The sequence below is a fragment of the Pteronotus mesoamericanus genome, unplaced genomic scaffold (assembly GCF_021234165.1).
Source record: "Pteronotus mesoamericanus isolate MK-2021 breed Mesoamerican mustached bat unplaced genomic scaffold, CSHL_Meso_final contig_32, whole genome shotgun sequence".
NCBI lineage: Eukaryota > Metazoa > Chordata > Mammalia > Chiroptera > Mormoopidae > Pteronotus > Pteronotus mesoamericanus.
The window spans coordinates 2,779,520-2,796,405 of record NW_026555134.1 but is presented as its reverse complement, the minus strand read 5'-3'; positions in this window follow the sequence as shown (position 1 = coordinate 2,796,405).

Below are 16,886 nucleotides of genomic sequence, written 5' to 3'. Positions count from 1 at the left end.
CTATTTTTAACATACTTATTTTTGTATACTAAACTCCCTAGTCTTGTATTCATGTGTTCAGAATTGTACCTGATGTGTTCACAGGGCATATATAGATCTGTTGGTATTTGTCTTTATATGTCATTTTTGGTAATGGCACTACACTTCAGTGCATTATCTCAGAGCTTAATTTACTTGACCACACGCATGCTATTCCATAACTGAATTGTTCCATTTTAATGTTTTAACATTATAAGTAACACTGCAGTGAACATTGGCTTATGTCCTTAGCTGGATTCCCAGCAGAGTATCACTGGCTCTAAGCATATGAACAAGTTTCCAAAGAATCTCAATTGATAGCCGAGGCACAAAATGACTTCATTCAGTACCCAGAATGAACGGACTCTTCCTTAACAGGAAGAATTAGAACTCCTGAAGATTATTTATGACTAACGTACACCTGACTAGGCTGAGGTGGCATTACTCACGGTGCCTTTGTCTTCCTGAGGACCTTTGGCACACCTGCCGCTGGCTCCCACTGGGAATTGAGAATGTCCCTTCTCCTAAACACCATGCTGGAAGCACACCTTTCCCTGAGTGTCAATTTACCATATGGGGGAAAGGATTGTCCCATGAGTTAACAAGACAAGACGTTTGCTTCCCCAGGGTCCCTGGAGCACTCCATCAGGGCCATTGGCTGCATTCACAGGGTGCTCAGAGCTCTGGACACAGCAGGACGGTGTCTGGAAAGAGCTGGGACCTGGGGCAGGGGTCTAGCCCTACTCCATCCCTGGATTCTGATTGGGACTTAGGTAACTCCCCGGACCTGTTTTCTCCAAGGGGGCACTTGAGAAATTGTAGAACTTTATATGCATGTATAGGATAGCCATTGTCTAATTTTATTTCATTCTTTTAAGGAAATTTTTATTTATTGATTTTTTTTTTTTTAGGAAAAAAAGAAGAGGGGAGAAGATGTCGAGGAGAGAGAGAGAGATTTATTGCCCCACTTATTTATGCATTCATATGGTTGCTTCTTTGTGCCCTGACTGGGGATTGAACATGCAACCTTGGTATATCAGGACAATGCTGTGACCAATAGAGCTACCTGGCCAGGACAGGGCCATGGACCTTTTATAAGTTTATCTGAGCCAAGCTGACAACACATGCTGGGGAGGAAGATTGCAAATGTTCTGCTATTGTCTATTTTAGATTTCTTCAGACAATTTAGATTCCTTTTAGGCCTGGAGGCTGGTACTAGTGTGAAAAATCTGGAGCCATGTGTTCAACGTTTGTCATATTGGGGCTGACTGTGTGGGAGAAATGAGGGGACAGGACCCCTATGATGGCTAAAGGGAAAAATAGAGGGACTCAGTTTTCCTTTTTGGGCCCCAAGCTGGGATTGAAAGAGGCCATTTGGGTCATTTAGCCCATTCTCCTGTCTCTCCTGCCTCTCCTGCCTCGAAGTCATTCTGAGCAGTGGGTTTCCATTTGATTTGGGAATACTTAAAAAAAAAAAAAAAAAAAAAAAGGAGGGATTTTTCTCTCTGTAAGCTAATCTAACAAGTTCCATCATCAAACGTTTTCTTTTACCTCCCCTAAGTCCCTCCTGCTTTAGTCTGAGTCCATGTCTGTGTGATGTCACCTGTGGAGATGGACACACTACATCCCCATCTTGCCCTGAAGGCTGGCGGTTAGTATGGGACCATATCTGAGGCTGGGTAGGGGTTGCAGGTGCCTCCAGATGCTCTCTCAGGTCTGTAGTCCCTTTAATCAGAGGCTCAATGTTGTACAGGCGTGGAAGGGGGCAGGCAGAAGGAAGGTCTCGTCCACACTGTGAGAGGACAAGGCGGGGGCTTTCACCAGGCAGTGGGAGAGTAGACTCTTCAGGCACTTTTGGAATGTTCTGCACGTAAGTGCAGGGTGTGGTCACTTCGCAGAAGTTCACATCACTGGGTCACATAGACACTCATCTTCCATTCATCTGTCGGGCTGTGGGGTGGCGCTGCTCTGGGGCAAGGGGAAGGGGACCTTAAAATAAAACAAAAGTTTCACTGGATTCTAGAAAAAGCACTAGATTACGATGGGTAGAATGGCTCTGCAGCCCCCAGGGGCGGCCGGCAGCTGGCGATCATGTTTGATGACAAACTGAGAGAGGCGAGGCTGCGATTACTTCCAAGGGTGAGCGGGCAGGTGGCCAAAGGCATCTACCTGCTCCTCCTGGGTCGCTTTGCTCTTACCACACCAGAGAATCTGAGAAAAACGTCGTGGCTCCTCCATTTCAATCCTGAGAAGTCCACATGGCAGGGTGCTGCAAAGGTCAGGGAAAGTGTGACCTTAAACTCCGCAAGAGCAAGTATCCTAAGAGAAAGTGATTTACTCTGCTGAAGACCATGAGCTGCGGGGAGGGGTGGGGTGGGGGTGGGGGGGGTGTCCTAATGTAAACAGAGAAGTTAGTTCCATCTGTACTGGAAAGAACTCGGGTCTTGGAATTAGGAGATTCTCATCCCAGCTCTGTGACCTTGAAAAAAAAAAACACTCGCAGTCAGAGCTGGAAAAAATTGTTATCATTCTGTCAAACACCAGATTTGATGAAAAAGGAAATGGAGGCCCAGAGAGGTCAGGGCATATGCCTGAGAGCCAGAAGCTGGTGGAGGACGGAGGGTGGGGGGCACTGCAAGGAGTGGGGACATGGGGGGGCCGGCCAAGACCCTTCAGGGACAGCCAGTCATTGCTCCTTAGCAGCGGTGGCCAAGGCGGGGAGCCAGGACAGGGCCGTGGGAGAGGCCCCCCCCGCCCCGCTGCTCCCTTTGCTGGGTCTGAGGTCTCAGCAGCAGGCAGGAGTTAGGGGCACAGATACAGGGATGAAGCGTGATGGGGAGGAAGGGCTGTGGGAATGTGGATGGGGGGGAGACGGGAGCCCCGTGTCTTAGCATGCCTTCGGGGGGCTTCCCACCAGGTTTATTTGTGTGCTTCTTGCAGCCCAGGTGGTCTCTATGGGTCCTGGCCCGGGAGAGGGAGGCTGGGGAGTCACACTGTGCTCCCCCGGGAGGCCAGCACATACCCTAGGCTTCCGAGACCTTTCAGGGAACAAGTGGTGCTTCTGAGGGCCAGGGGCTGGCCCAGAGAGGCCCAAGGAGCCCCCAAGGACACGTCTGGGAGCTGGTGCCCCTTTGTCCTGTTTCCGCCATCCCTGCCGGCCTCACCCTGGGACCGGGCTGCAGAGAAAGGCAGCGGACAGCCCAGGGGCTGCAGAGGGGCTGGGAAGCTGGGGCCGCCGGGCCGAGCTCCGAGGGCAGCAGACCACAACACCGGACGCCCTGCCTCCCCAGTGGGCTGGAAGATGAGGAAGAGGAGGGTGAAGGCGCGCAGGAGGGGCCGCAGAGGGCGGAGGAGCAGCCAGGCTGCTGAGTGTTTTCCTGCCCCTGGGAGCTGCTGTGACCAGGAGGAGGAGGATGTGGCTGGAGCTCAGTGTTTCCTGCCTGATAAGCCTGCCCCTCCCTGGGAGCCCTGGCCGGCCTACCTTCCAGCCCAGAGCCCTGCCCAGGGAGGGGCTGGCTGAGGAAGAAAATCACTTCTCCAGATTAGCTGGCCCAGGCCGAGCCTTCCTCCCCCGCCCCTGTCCCTGCAGTGGCCGCAGGAAACGGGCTGGGGCCCAGCACGCCCAGAGGTCCCCACCTCCAGGGCACTCGGGCTCCAGGCCCAGGGTCTTGGGGGCTGTCTGGGGGCCCCACCATCCACGTTCCCTGAGTGCGGAAGCCTTCTGGCTCCAAAGTCAACCCCTTCCAAGGAGGGCAGAGACTGTAAAGCTTTTATATCTTCGTCAGATCTCGTGCCTGCAGTTTAGGCCTAGAAAACTGGTCATTTAATTTACAGTGAGTTTATGTGCCAGCCCCCTCCCACCTGGACAATTGTCGCAGGGCACGAAGTACAGAGGGTGCTAGGCTTGAAAGGCAAGATGCCAGTTCGTCATGGAGGGAAGGGAGGGGCTGGTTCCCCAAGACCCAGCTCCCACCCTGCTCTGCCCCCATGGGCTGTGTGTCAGGGGTGAGACCCCCAACCTCTCTGAGCTTTGCTTCCCATCACTAGCTAGAAGGGGTGACCATATGGAAGCTAGGGCCTCCTTCCCTCCCTCCCAGCATTCAGGATCAAGGACTAGGGTGCCCGCTTGTAGGAGCACCGGGGACAGTGGCCATCCCTGGAATAAAGATGGGGCCCAGAGAGGGTAGGGGGGCGGTTCAGAGGCACATTCACAGACACGAGCCCCACAAGAACTGTGAGCCGCTGACATGCAGTCGAGCCTCTTCCATAGCAGCATGGTGCTCCCCTGGGCCACCGCCTGGGGTTCCCACCCCCAAACTGTGGAATTCCACCTCCTCCCCACAGACTAGAGCTGCTTCCCCAGCCGCTGGTAAAGGCACCCCCTCCACCCTCACGGGGAGCCAGCACTTGGTAATAAAGGTGCACCAAGGCAGTATTTAACGCCCAGCACAGAGGAGCACGTGCTGGCCTTGGAGGAAGCATTTGCATGGGCGTGGACAGGCCCCTGAGTGTGCACACTCACATGGCGTAGGTGAGCAGGGGTCAACTGCCGTCTACAGCGCGCTTTCCCGCTTGGTATTTTATGGCATCATCACAGCAATCCCACGTCGGTACTGATTCTGTCCAGTCGCAGGTAGGGAAGCTGATGTCAGGTGGGGCAAAGGGGCCGAGTAGGGTCACATCGCTGGTGAGCAGAGACAGGGACCCTGCCCGTGGATCGGGGAATAAGCTTGCTCTCCCTGGTTCCTGCCCAGAAGGAGGGGCTGTCTGTCAGCCTGCTCTTGGGGGCAGCTGAGCCTGAACAGCTGCGGGGCGGCTGAGAGGAAGATGGGGACTTCCCTGGGCCACAGACTGCCTGCAGCCCTGCCGGTGGCACAAGGCCACACCAGCTGCCTCAGCTGGGCAGCCTCCCTAACCTGGGGTCTCCCGGTTGTGGGAGACCTGGATTTGGTAAAGGTGGGAAGGAAGGAAGTGCGGGCTGTAGGCCTTTCCGTCTCACAGTGTACAGGGCTGGCCCAGCCATTCGCCAGTGTGTAACTTCCGGCAAGTCACTCTCCTTCTTTGGGCCTCTAAGTCAGAACTCCCGAACCGGGAGTCTTCGGGCTGCAACACCCTGTTTCTCTGAGACTGTGAAAAGGAAGCAAGAAAAAGGGGCGTGTCCCCTCCTCTCTGCTCCTGGCTTTAACAAGATAAGGGAGTGGTCTCTGGAGAGGTGGCGCTAGTGGGGTGTCCTTGGGCAATGCTAGGGTGTCCTTCTGAGCAGTGCTGAGCTGTGGTTCCCTGAAGCCAGGACCTGAGCACTTCCCACCACATCACCTACTCCTGCCTCAGCTGCCCTGGGGCCATGACACGAGGCCCCCAGACACCTGGCCTGGCCCCATTCCTGCCTATCGCCCGGGCCCTGGCCCCACCTCCTTGGAACACGGCCCCATCTTGCCCGCGACGTGTAATATCGCTACCTCTCCACAGGGGGTGTTGGGCTGGAAGGGATGGGGCAAGAGACCTCTGTCATCTTAGCCCAGCCTGACAGGTCCTCACGTAAACTTGACAGCCAGGAGCACCCTCCCTGCCAGGCTGGATGTGGTGCAAAGTTTGCACCTTGTCTCCTGAGGGAGCCTGGGGCCTCCGTGGTCCGTGGAGATTCTTAGACTTCACCCTCCCAGCCCCTGTCCACTCTGAGCGCTCAGCACAGCCACTGAGTGGCTAACACCCCGAGCCTCTCCCCCACCAATCCAGTTAGAGGGTCCATAAGGTCTGAAAATGTCACCCTTTTGCTTAAGCTTTTGCCTACCCAGTACTGCCAACAAGTTGAAGCTCAAATTTCTCAGAAGGACATTCCAGTCTCCACTCACCTGGCTGGCCTCTTCTCCCCTGACTCATTCCCCACCCTGTGTGCTGGGCACAGCAAATTTCCAAATGGGAGTTGTTTCTTCATACCCCAATGCCTTTGCCTAGGCTGTTCCTTCAGGCTGGCATGTTCTTCCCTACATCTTCACTCTGTGGATCTCTCCTTATACCTAAGGACCCAGCTCAAACATTTCCCCTCTCAGAAAGCCTTTTCCTCACACCCTCCACCTATCCAATCAGCCTCCTCTAGGCTCCACCCTGAATGAGTTTGTGGCCCCATTTTCTGCATATTCCCACAACCCTCTCATACAGTACCTGTAGGTTGCTGATGCAATCTCTCTGTTTTTAAGCCTCTATCCTCCCACCAGTCTGGGAATGTATTTATCTGGGAAAGGTATCTCATTTATCTTTGATTCCATGGGACCTACTTTGTGCCAGGCACATAGTAGGTGTCCAGTCAATATCTGCTCGATGGTGGAAGTTTCGTACTGGCTCACCCTCTGCTTGGTGTTTGATCTTAGACCTGCCGCTTTCTGTCTCTGTGACTCAGCTTCTCTCTCTGTCAGTTCGCACTGGCTTATAGCAAGAGCTTTCAGATTATGGTGCTAAACAGAGGCAATGGGAATAGCTCAGGAGATGATCAATGTGAGGTATAAGGTCCTAATACAATTGCCTTTTGATGATCCCTGGAATAATTTAATTCTCACTGGCTCTCGACCACCTCCTAGCCTGTGTCCTCACCCCACCCTTGGCCATCAGTCAGGAATGAAAACTATTTGTAATATTGTCCCCACCAGAACAGATTAGGAAGAAAATTTGTGCTGCATGTGGAGATTATATATATATATATACACACACACATGTGTTATACACACACAAACACACATATGGCATGACTTGGTGAGGCCTGATATACAAGACCCTGGGATGTCTGGCTTTCTGGCTGACCCCGATGGGACAGATCCGGAAGCTGACACAGAGCTGGCGTTAGGGTGTACCACAGTAAGGAGTCGGCTGCGAAGTCCGTAATAATAAAAATGCTGAATTCCCTTTGAAAATAAATATAGCCCTTTAGTAAGTTGCCTTTTCCAGGCCTAATTAAAAAACATTTAATTATTTCCTTTATGAAATATTTTGTGCAGGTACTTACAGAAAATTTGAAAATACAGAGACACAATGAGAGAGAGAGAGAAAGAGACAGACAGACAGACAGAGGGACAGAGAAAGAGAGACAGAGAGAGAGGCCCCTGAGTCGGACCTTGCAAAGATACCTTCTGTTAACATGTTGCTATATTCTTTCTAGGCTATTTTTCTAAGCCTGTGTGCATACTCACACAAATACTTATTAACTTTAATTTTAGAATATTGGGTTTACATTGTCCATAACCTCGCTTTTTAAAAAAATGAAAATGTAGCCGGAATCTATTCTACACCGATGTCTCCCTCTTAGTGGGTGATCAACAGTGTGGGGCCCTTTAGAAGTCACTTTTCTGTCCCTCATGTTGCTGGCCCCGCGAGCACCATGCAGTTTGCTGAAGAAGTCCAAGTTGCCCCAAATGAGCCTTTCCTTTTCTGCTAGAGAGTTCGCCTGCTTGTCACATCTGATGAGCAAAGTATATAATCCCGCCCTTTCGGGGTTTCTCAGCCTTCAGCTGTCCCCTCTTCCCAGGAGAACAGCCACCCCCAGACTCCCTCCCACTCAAGGTGTGTGGGGCTTTCTTTCCCGTGATGTGTGTTGTGAAAACAGGTAGGCACTGTTTTCACCCTCTCAACATAGGTTATATTTTTTCATGGAATACCAGTTTTCAGATGACATGCTTCCTGCTCGCCAATGTCCCCCGACCTCCCTCCCCATCAAACCAGCTGCTCTGATGGGAAGGAAAGGCTGGAAAGGCTGTGGGCGGTGAGGGACACAGGGATGCCCGCTCTCAATGCCACGCCGGGTGCCCAGGAGGGAAGTGACTTGTCTGAAGGTTGCTCGGTGAGTCAGCAGCTTGGCCCAGCTGCCCTGAGAGTGCTGGGAACAGGCCCCAGACGGAGGGCTGCCAGGTCCCGGCCTCTGACGTGCGTGCGCTGTCTTGCTCAGGGCGGAAACCTGTCTTCCTGGGAAGGAGGGGCAAAGGCCCTGGGGTGTCCTTCGGCCTGGAGATGCCTCCCTGTGCTAGAAACCACACAGGGGGCTTTTGGGTGGTATGTTCCTGTGTGTCGACTCTGTCCAGACAGACTGTGACTGTGCAGGACGTGGGCTTCCTGTCTCCAGTACCTTTCCAGGTTCAACCCTTTCCAGCTCGCTGCAGGATCAAGACAGTGTCCATAGAGGGCAGAGACGTGGGTTCAGCTCTCCATTCCCCCATTTGCTAGCCGTGAGGCCCAGGATGAGTCACTTCGTTTCCTTGAGCTGGAAGGATGGGGCTACTGAGACCCCCTCCCAGGGTAGGTTGAAATTCTATGCTGTCCTCAAATGATTCAAAGCAGGGCCTTTGGAACTGGGCACTTTTTTTTTTTTTTTTCCTTTTGCTTCATCCTGTGACTTCCCATCTGGGAATCACAGTGGCTCCCTACCCTGGGAACACTGCTCCCCAGTCTCCACCTCACGTCTAGGCCCTTGTCCAGATTCTTCTCCAAGCCTTTGTCTGCAGCAAGACCGGGTTTGTGGAGGGGGCACGACGCCTCCGTGAACACGCAATTTACAAGAACAACAGGGCTTGCTGTGCCAATGCAGCGTCAAGACAGGCTTCCCAGTTCTCCTCCACAAAGTTGGAGTCCAGGGGCCCCCACGCCTCCTGCACAGACATCCCAAGGCCCTGGGTTCCACCCGCCGGCCTTACAGCCTTACCTCTGGTGCTGCCACCAGCTCTACCTGCCCACTCTTCTCGGCAGCGAGGCTTTGCTCAGGTGGGCGCTCTGCCTGCTCCAGCGCCATGCCCTCCCCTGCTTCTCTCTGCAACCTCCTACCCCTGAGGCCTCCCTTCCTGTGCCCTCCTGGGGTCCTGACGACCCTCCTGGGCCGGTGTTGCCCTCGGTCACATACCTAAGGATTGAATGTAAGGTTTCTGACCTCTTGTCTAGACGGAACCTCCTAGAAGGGAGGGATCACATTAGTGTGATGACCAGTTTAGAGAAGAAGGTGAATGGTTAGGTTAGGTCAGATGATCCTGCATTTGAATCCCAGCAGATTACTTATTAACTCGGGAACAATATGAGTAAGACCCTGACTTCCCAACCTCAGTTTCCTCATCTGTACAATGAGGGCAATGAAATAAAGTGTCTGCACCTGGGCACTTGCATAGGTGCCGAGTGTTAAGTTAGAGATGACTTCTGCTGTGCTGTTTCTGCATTCCCCTCTGCGCCTCGCGTATTCCAGGGGTTCCACTCACGTCCCCAGCAGGGGGAAGCAGCGACGGGACAGCAGTGGATGTGCCGGGCTGGGCTGCGTGGCCACGGTGGCCCAGACACAGAGCAGGCCGAGGTGCACAGTGGCCTTGCTGGGTGCAGTCTGAGCTCCTCCCCTGTGTCGACACCCGCAGCCTCTCACGGGCTCCTTCCTATGCTTAGTGTTTGAAGAGTTTCCAACAGCTGCTGACATCAGATTGGAGTGTAACATTTCCAGGGGATACAGACTCGCAAGGGATTTGGAAGGCAGAGGTCTATTTGGAGAAGGCAGCCCTTCCTGCATTCCTCCGGGCAGCATCGGTGTGCTGGCAAGGTCCGCCCTGGGACCTGGAGCCCTGGGCGTGTGTCTCTGCCCCGCCAGTGACAGTGACGGGGACTGTGGGCCAGTGCCTTCCTTTCCCAGGGACTCGGTTTCTTCAGCTGCACTGTGAAGAACAAGTACAAGCTCCTGAGAAGCTTTTCTGAGTTGATAGGGACTGGATAACACAGTCTTACTGTATCATGTTCAGGAAAGTTTCTCCCCGTTCTTACTCTATGTTGGGTGCCTTGGAACCGTGGCTGGGAGCCACGCTGCCATGTTCTTAGAATGTTGGGGCAGGAAGGAGCTTCAGAAAGGATACAAGGGTTACCTTGCTCCTCATATAAAAAATCCGGGCACTGGTGATGTTCTCTGTTTTCTCAGCCTTTGGTGTAAGTAAAGAACTTGATAATACCAGAAAGCCCTTTGGGTTCTTGAGAGGATATTTTACAAGTACCAGTGTGAGGAGCTATAATAATAGAGTGTTGATAGTTGACAGAATTTTGGACCTGATTCATTTTTTTTTAATCCTCACCTGAGGACATGCTTATTAATTTTAGAGAAAGAGGAAGGGAGAGAGAATGGGAAACATTGACCGGTTGCCTCCTGCACATACCCCACCTGGGGATCGAACCTGCAACCTAGGTATATGCCTGCACCGGGAATTGAACCTGCAACCTTTTGGTGTAGGAGATGACACTCCAACCAAATGAGCCACTCAGCCAGGGCTGAACTTAATGCATTTTATGGTAGATATGAGCAGGGTATGATGGGGCAGACGTTTTCTGAAGACGGACCAACAGCGATTGGTAAATTCTGTTTAGCATTGCTTAAACCCTCCGCTTGAGTTCGTGTGCTCAAGTTCCCAGAGAAGAGATCCTGTGCCCTGAGCCCTCAGTAGTTTTCCATCTAAGAGTAGCTGCTGTGGTCTCACTCAGAGTCCAGAACAAATAGGGTGGCTTATTCCCGGGAGCCATTACACCTGTGGGGAGGGTGGTGGTCTTGGCAACAGGGACCACGCCCTTTGAGGAGGTGCACGAGACAAGAACTCTCAATGAGAGGGTAGAAGTTCTGTTTGCTTCTGTCAAGGTTTCGCCCTCTATTAGTCAAGTGACCTTGAGCAATCATTTCACCTGTCCAAGCCTCAGTTTCCTCATCTGTCTTGGAGGAAGCATTCCCTGCCCTGCTTGTCTCACTGACCTCAGTCAGATGCTGGGTGTGTGTGCACCACTGCCAGGGTGGAGCTGCCTCCCGGGTGATCAGATTAAGCAGCAATCTCTCAATCTCTCTTTTTTCTCTTCTGCTTCCTATTGTCTGTTGCATTTCTTCTCTCAGGCTGGAAGCAGCTACTGGCTGCTCTGACCCAGGAGAATCCTTACAGCCGTCAGAACCAAGAAGAGAATCCTGCCAGCGGTAGATAGAAAATACCCGAATCAGTCGCCATGGTTGGGGGTGTGGTGGGTGGGATGAGGATAGAGCACTTTGATTGGTCTTACTTGGGTCATGTGCCGATGCCTGGTCCAATCACTGCGACTAAGAGCAATGGAGTACAATGATTGGTCCACTTGGGAAATGTGCTCATCCTTTGGCCAGAGTAGGAGGCACTGTGGCTGAGAGCCCGCATCAGAACCCGCTGCTTGTAGCAGGAGGCAGAGAACAGTTCTTCAAAGAAGTTGTTGATCTCAGAAGTCAAAGCTATGAACACCCTTAGGTGTAGGGCTACTTTTTTAAGCCTCTCAGTGCCAGGTAAAATCAATATTTCTGTTGTTAGACCTGTACCTAAGTTCTGTGAGGAGAATGGGGACTGGGACCCTGTTCCACCCTGGCCAAGAAGAATGGGGACTTGAATTCTTACCCATCATTAAAAATTCCAGTGTCTGATAGATATAAGTTATTCCTTTTAAAGCAAAAAACACAGGATGAGCGCCCTAAAAGTGCTTCTGTCCATTATGGTTCTCCTTTTCTACTTGATCAACACAACCGCTCTTGGCTGAACAGGTGGCCTTTGACAGCGCTCTTGAGTCTACGTGCACGCCATGTGCCCAACACAGTGTACCCCTAAGAAGATACACTAGAGGGACAATGGTTCCTGACTGTTAAGGAGCTACAGGCTAGCAGGCAAGACAGCTGGCAAATACAGTGCAAAGCGGTGAGTGTTTAGGCACTGGTTGGGTAGGGGGAGAGAGGAGGGGCTCGAAGTGCCTGGTCTGGCGAGAGGAAGGCTCCTGCCATTGCCAGGGCCCCAGCCCTTGAAAGGCAGTAAAATGTGGAAGTGAAGAATATGAGCTCTGACCTTCTAGTGCTACTTAACTCCTGCCCATCAGTTTTCTCCTCCATAAAATGGGAATGATGATAACAGTATCAACTCCATAGAGCTGTTATGAAACTAAAAATATGTTAGTATATCCCTGGCCAGGTACCTCAGTTGGTTAGAGCATCATCCTGATATACCAAGGTTGTGGGTCCAATCCCCAGTCTGGGCAATAGAAGAAGCAACCAATGACTGCATAAATAAGTGGAACAACAAATAAATGTTTCTCTCTCTCAAAAAAAATCAATAAATAAAAATTTTTTAAAATGTTAGTGCGTATCAAGTGCTTAGAAGAGTGCCTGGCAGGCAGTGTGTTCAACACACAACTGTCACAATATGTTACATCAAATATTGACATGTTTATTCATTTACTATTTCTCTCCCCACTAAACTATGAGCAGAGGCTATTTTACTCTTTGGTGTAGTATTCTCAGGACTTAGAATAGTTGCTAGCACACAGTAGGCACTTACTAAATATTTGTGTATAGCATGCCGACAGCTAATACTATATTTGACATGAATTATTTTAATAGCCTCCTTCCTGGTTCCCCTTCTTCCAACCTCTATATCCCTTGACCATTTTGCTCCCCTGCCTAAAACTTTGTGATGGTTCCTTTTCCACAAGGAACCATTACACGCTCCCGGGTCCTTTGCTTTATAATTGGTCCCGCCCTGCGTGGACATTTTTGTCGCCTCCTCTTGCTCCAGTTCTGCAGCCGCCTGCCGCAGCCTGCTTGCTAGTCCGGCTCCTGCCTTCGCCGACCAGGCTCTTGCATATATTTTTCTGTATAATATACTATCTCCTGTATCCCCCTCAATTAAAATCCTAATTAACTTTTAACATTTATTTCACATTATCCTTCATTTGAGAACCTCTCCTGTGTCTTTTTCATATCTTTACATACACAGCCCAGTGTCTGTCGTATAACACGCACTTAACACATTGTAGAACAGCCTCAGAAGTTTCTGATACCCCAAAGTTACTTCAATTATCTATGCTTATGACCTTCATATCACACATCTCAATCTGTGAGTATGTGGCTTAATTGCTTGCTTGTGTCCTGCGTTAGAATGTGAGCTTCTCAAAGATGGGGGCCTTGTTTACCTTATTTCTGTGCCGCTAGTGCCTAAAAGCAGCTGGTTAAAAACCACTGGCCAAACAATAGGTGTGAGATGAATGAAAGCACAGTGTCTTCAGGGAAGGAGTATGGCTCTGTTTTCCCAGTTGCCCTCCACCTTTTCCCATCCCTCCTTCATCCTCGTTTCCACTTTCTGCCCCTCTTGCTGGGGCTCTCACTGCGTACGTGTGTCCAACAACCAGTTCTGGGCACATTGCTGCTCCAGAGTTGTCTCTGCAATTCAGTGAGAACATTGCTTTTACAAGCATTTACATATTGATGGGCTAATGTTATAATCTCAACAGCATTCTTATTTTTCATGTTGAACTTTTAAAAAGTGAGTTTCCAGTAGTATTCACAATATTGTGAGATGTTTCCCCTTGAACAGAATGAATTTCCAAAAGATTTACTTTGATTGAGTGAATTAGATGGAAAAAGTGAACTGTTATTGGAATTGTCTGATTTTTTTCTATTGATGCGTATGATTACACTAATAGGAAACTGACATCATTTGACCATGTGTTAACTTCATCTCTTGGTCGTTCTAGCAAATGAACAGCTATCACTTCCGTCTTAGCATGTGTGCAAGAAAACTGGGATTTGACAAATGGACTGAACAGAGTTCTCGAGAAAAACAAAACCGATATATTATAAATATAATTATATGCTCACATATATGCATATATAGAAATTCTATGATCACATATTATATTATATGAATATATATATTATATGAGTGAGAGAGAGATACTGGCAATTCTAAAATCAGTTTGTTTCATCTCAAGTCTTGAGCTTTATGTTTCAGCTTGATGTTTCAGCTCAAGTCGAAAGGCTGGCCAACTGCTGTAGAAACAGGGGAGCTGATGTCCCTTTTCAAAAGCTGTCAGGAAGGAGGGGTGTCTGTTATTCCACAGAGGTCGGTGTTTTGTTCTGTTCAACTGATTGGATGAGACCCACCATGTTAGAGAGAGCAATCTGCTTTATTTAGTCCACTGATCCAAATATTAATTTCATCCAAAACATCCTTACAGGAACACCCAGAATGACGTTTGTCCAGGATTTTAGACAGTCTTCTTAAAGTTACTGATGACCTTAGAGTTAGATGCTGATGCTTCTTGAGCAGAGTTGTGTCCTGCTTTTTATATCATCATCGACCTCACTATGGATCTCAGAGGATGGTAAATGCCGTAACCATTTCAGTTTCATCATTAATTTTCTTGAAAATGAGCAAATCAAGATAACTTACACTTTCATTACTCATGCACTTTCCCTTTCTTTTGTCGAACTCATTGCTACTGAGGGTTATTGAAAAATGAAAATGCCATAGCAAACGCTAAGATAAATAGTTGTCGATTCACATTGTACAGTAAATGGCAAAGTCTCCGCAGCGAGGCTGCTCCCGTTGCTGTCTGAGCCCTCCGAGAAGACTCCTGCCTTCTAGCTCCTGCACACCATACAGCTACCCCTCGCCTGCCCCTCCCACCCCTCCCTGCGGACCCTGGAGCCTGGTGACCAGGCAGCTTCCTGCGTCTTGCAGGCTGTGGCATGACTGGCAGGAGCAGCAACACGGAGCTTTTCTCTCACCATCACCCCAGAGGGGAAATGAACTCTCATTTGTTGCTTATGCCTGTGAGCATTTCACCATCCCAGGTGAAATGACTGTCCCTGAGAGGCTTACGCTGAGTCAGGAAAGGGTGGGGAAGGAGAGGCAGGTCCACCCTCATCATTTTCCGAATTTAGCCTTGCGTTGAGGTGGAAACTCGCTCGCTGCACCTGTGTCTCACACACCAAGACACACAATCTTGACAGAAGGCAGAAATACAAGTTGGGAGGCTACCAGTCCTGTCCTGGCTTTTTTTAAAAGCATTTTTAAATTGGATTCCCTTAAGCGATGACAAACCAGGTAGGACACGGGGACAATAGGAGTCAACCAGGAGGTATGGCCAACTCACCTATGGGGGCACTTTATCCTTGGTCTGTAAGTGATGCTCCAATCCCAGCCTGATTTTAGGGTATTTCTCAGTCTGCTGTTTTCATGCCTGGTGTCAGCATCTAGGCCTTGGCTGAGAGTGGGGCCCCGGGGGGAGCTCTGCCATCCGCAGTGGGCCTGGGTCCTCCGGGAGTTGCTGCAGAGGGCTGCTCAGTGCTGCTTCCCAGGGTGGGGGAACGGGCGGGGCTTTTGCAATGGGGCCACCCATTCCCTGTTCTTACCTTGATGTAGAAAGCTCAGTTTTAGCTGCCATGGTATATGGGGCTTGAGGCCTCCACTCCTGTTTCTAAGGAAGCTTTGAATCCCTTCGTCCCTATCTTCCCTCCTCAGTTCTGGTCCCTGTAACTTCCCCATCCCCATGCCCTCATACATGAAACAGAGTTACACATGCAACAGACATTTAACAAGTTCTGTGACCAGGACGTCTACATATTTGGGTAGGAGCTGAGGGAGGGGGGCAGCTTCCCTAGACTGCTCAGGCACCTGTGTTTGAAATGCAACTTTTCCGAAGGCCACTTGGTTTATTCCCGGGTTGGAAGGGCCCTGGGGTTCATTAGGGTGTCCCTCCTCCTCCTCAGACACCAACACTCCAGGCTTCCTCTGCTGGTCCTCAGGAAGGTGATACCAAATGACTATGGAAGTCAGCTGGGCATGGAAGTGCTGGTCTCCCTTGCTAAATGGGGAGATCTTTTTCAGGACAGAAACTTCTATCCCTGTGGTGGGTTCCATAGGCAAGGGCAAGGCAGGACGGGCTCTTATTTTTATTAACTCTGCTTTTACCCTCAGCAGGTGTGATATCACAGGGAGGAGTATCTTATACCTGACAAGTGTGATAAGTTTCCCAATACCTCTGCAGACAGAAGGAGGAGGTGCCAGGATTTTCTTAAATTTTTCTTTTTCATTCATTCATTCATTCATTCATTCATTCATTCATCATTCATTCATTTATCATTCATTCATTTTTTCCTTTACTTCCCAAGCTTTATTTAGCATCTGTATCTACGGTGTGGCTGAAGCCCTAGGTCCAACCCCAGCCCTTCCAGGTTAGGGGTAGAGCCACCCCTGAGGGTGAAGGGAGGCCCTGCAGTTGGCTGCATGGATACATGACTGTAGGGACCGCCTTCTCCCCTTTGCAGCCTCTTCAGCACCCATCGCTTTTTTGGCCACTTGGCTGGCCAGTCTGGGGTCTATCCATGGGGTGGTGACTGTAAGTGCCCATGGCAAGAGTTCTCCTGAGAAAGGTCAGATCTTGCGAGGAGGACAGTGCCGGTAGTCCATTGTCCACTGTTTGGGGTACAGATAGCCTGAATCTGAAAAGGTTCAAAGCCTCGGGGGTCCTGAGGGTCTCTCTGGGCACTGGCACGGCAAGGCTGGAACACTGGATTGTGGGTGTGGGTGGGATGGCTGAACCTCCCCCTACTTGGAAGTAAGGCAAGGCAAGAGGGAGCTGTTAGTCCCTCTGTACTGACTTGTCCCAGCCCAGCATCAACTGATACTTCCAGTGCCTTCTGGGCTCTATAGCAGTGCTCTCAGCCCGGCTTGTTCCTGGGCTGGCCAGGGTGCCTGCTTTTCTCCTGGTCCAGCGTGTGGGTCCCCTGCACATGGCTGGGTCTGGAGCATTACCCACTTGCCCTCTGCCTCCTCCCAAAACACACACACTTACATGCACACACATGCTTGCACACATGTGCACACATACGCACACTGGCTGCATGGATGTTTTGGGATCCCAATCAGGCCTGAACAGGATAGGAGGGCAGCTCTCCCACTTCCCCTCCGGACCATAGCAGTTTCAGCCACACAGTAGATGTGGATGTTAAAACATGTTTCTGGAGTAGAGGATAAACACATAAGTGAATGAATGTAGAGATGAGAAGTTTAAGAAAAACCTGGCACCTCCTTCCTCTAGCC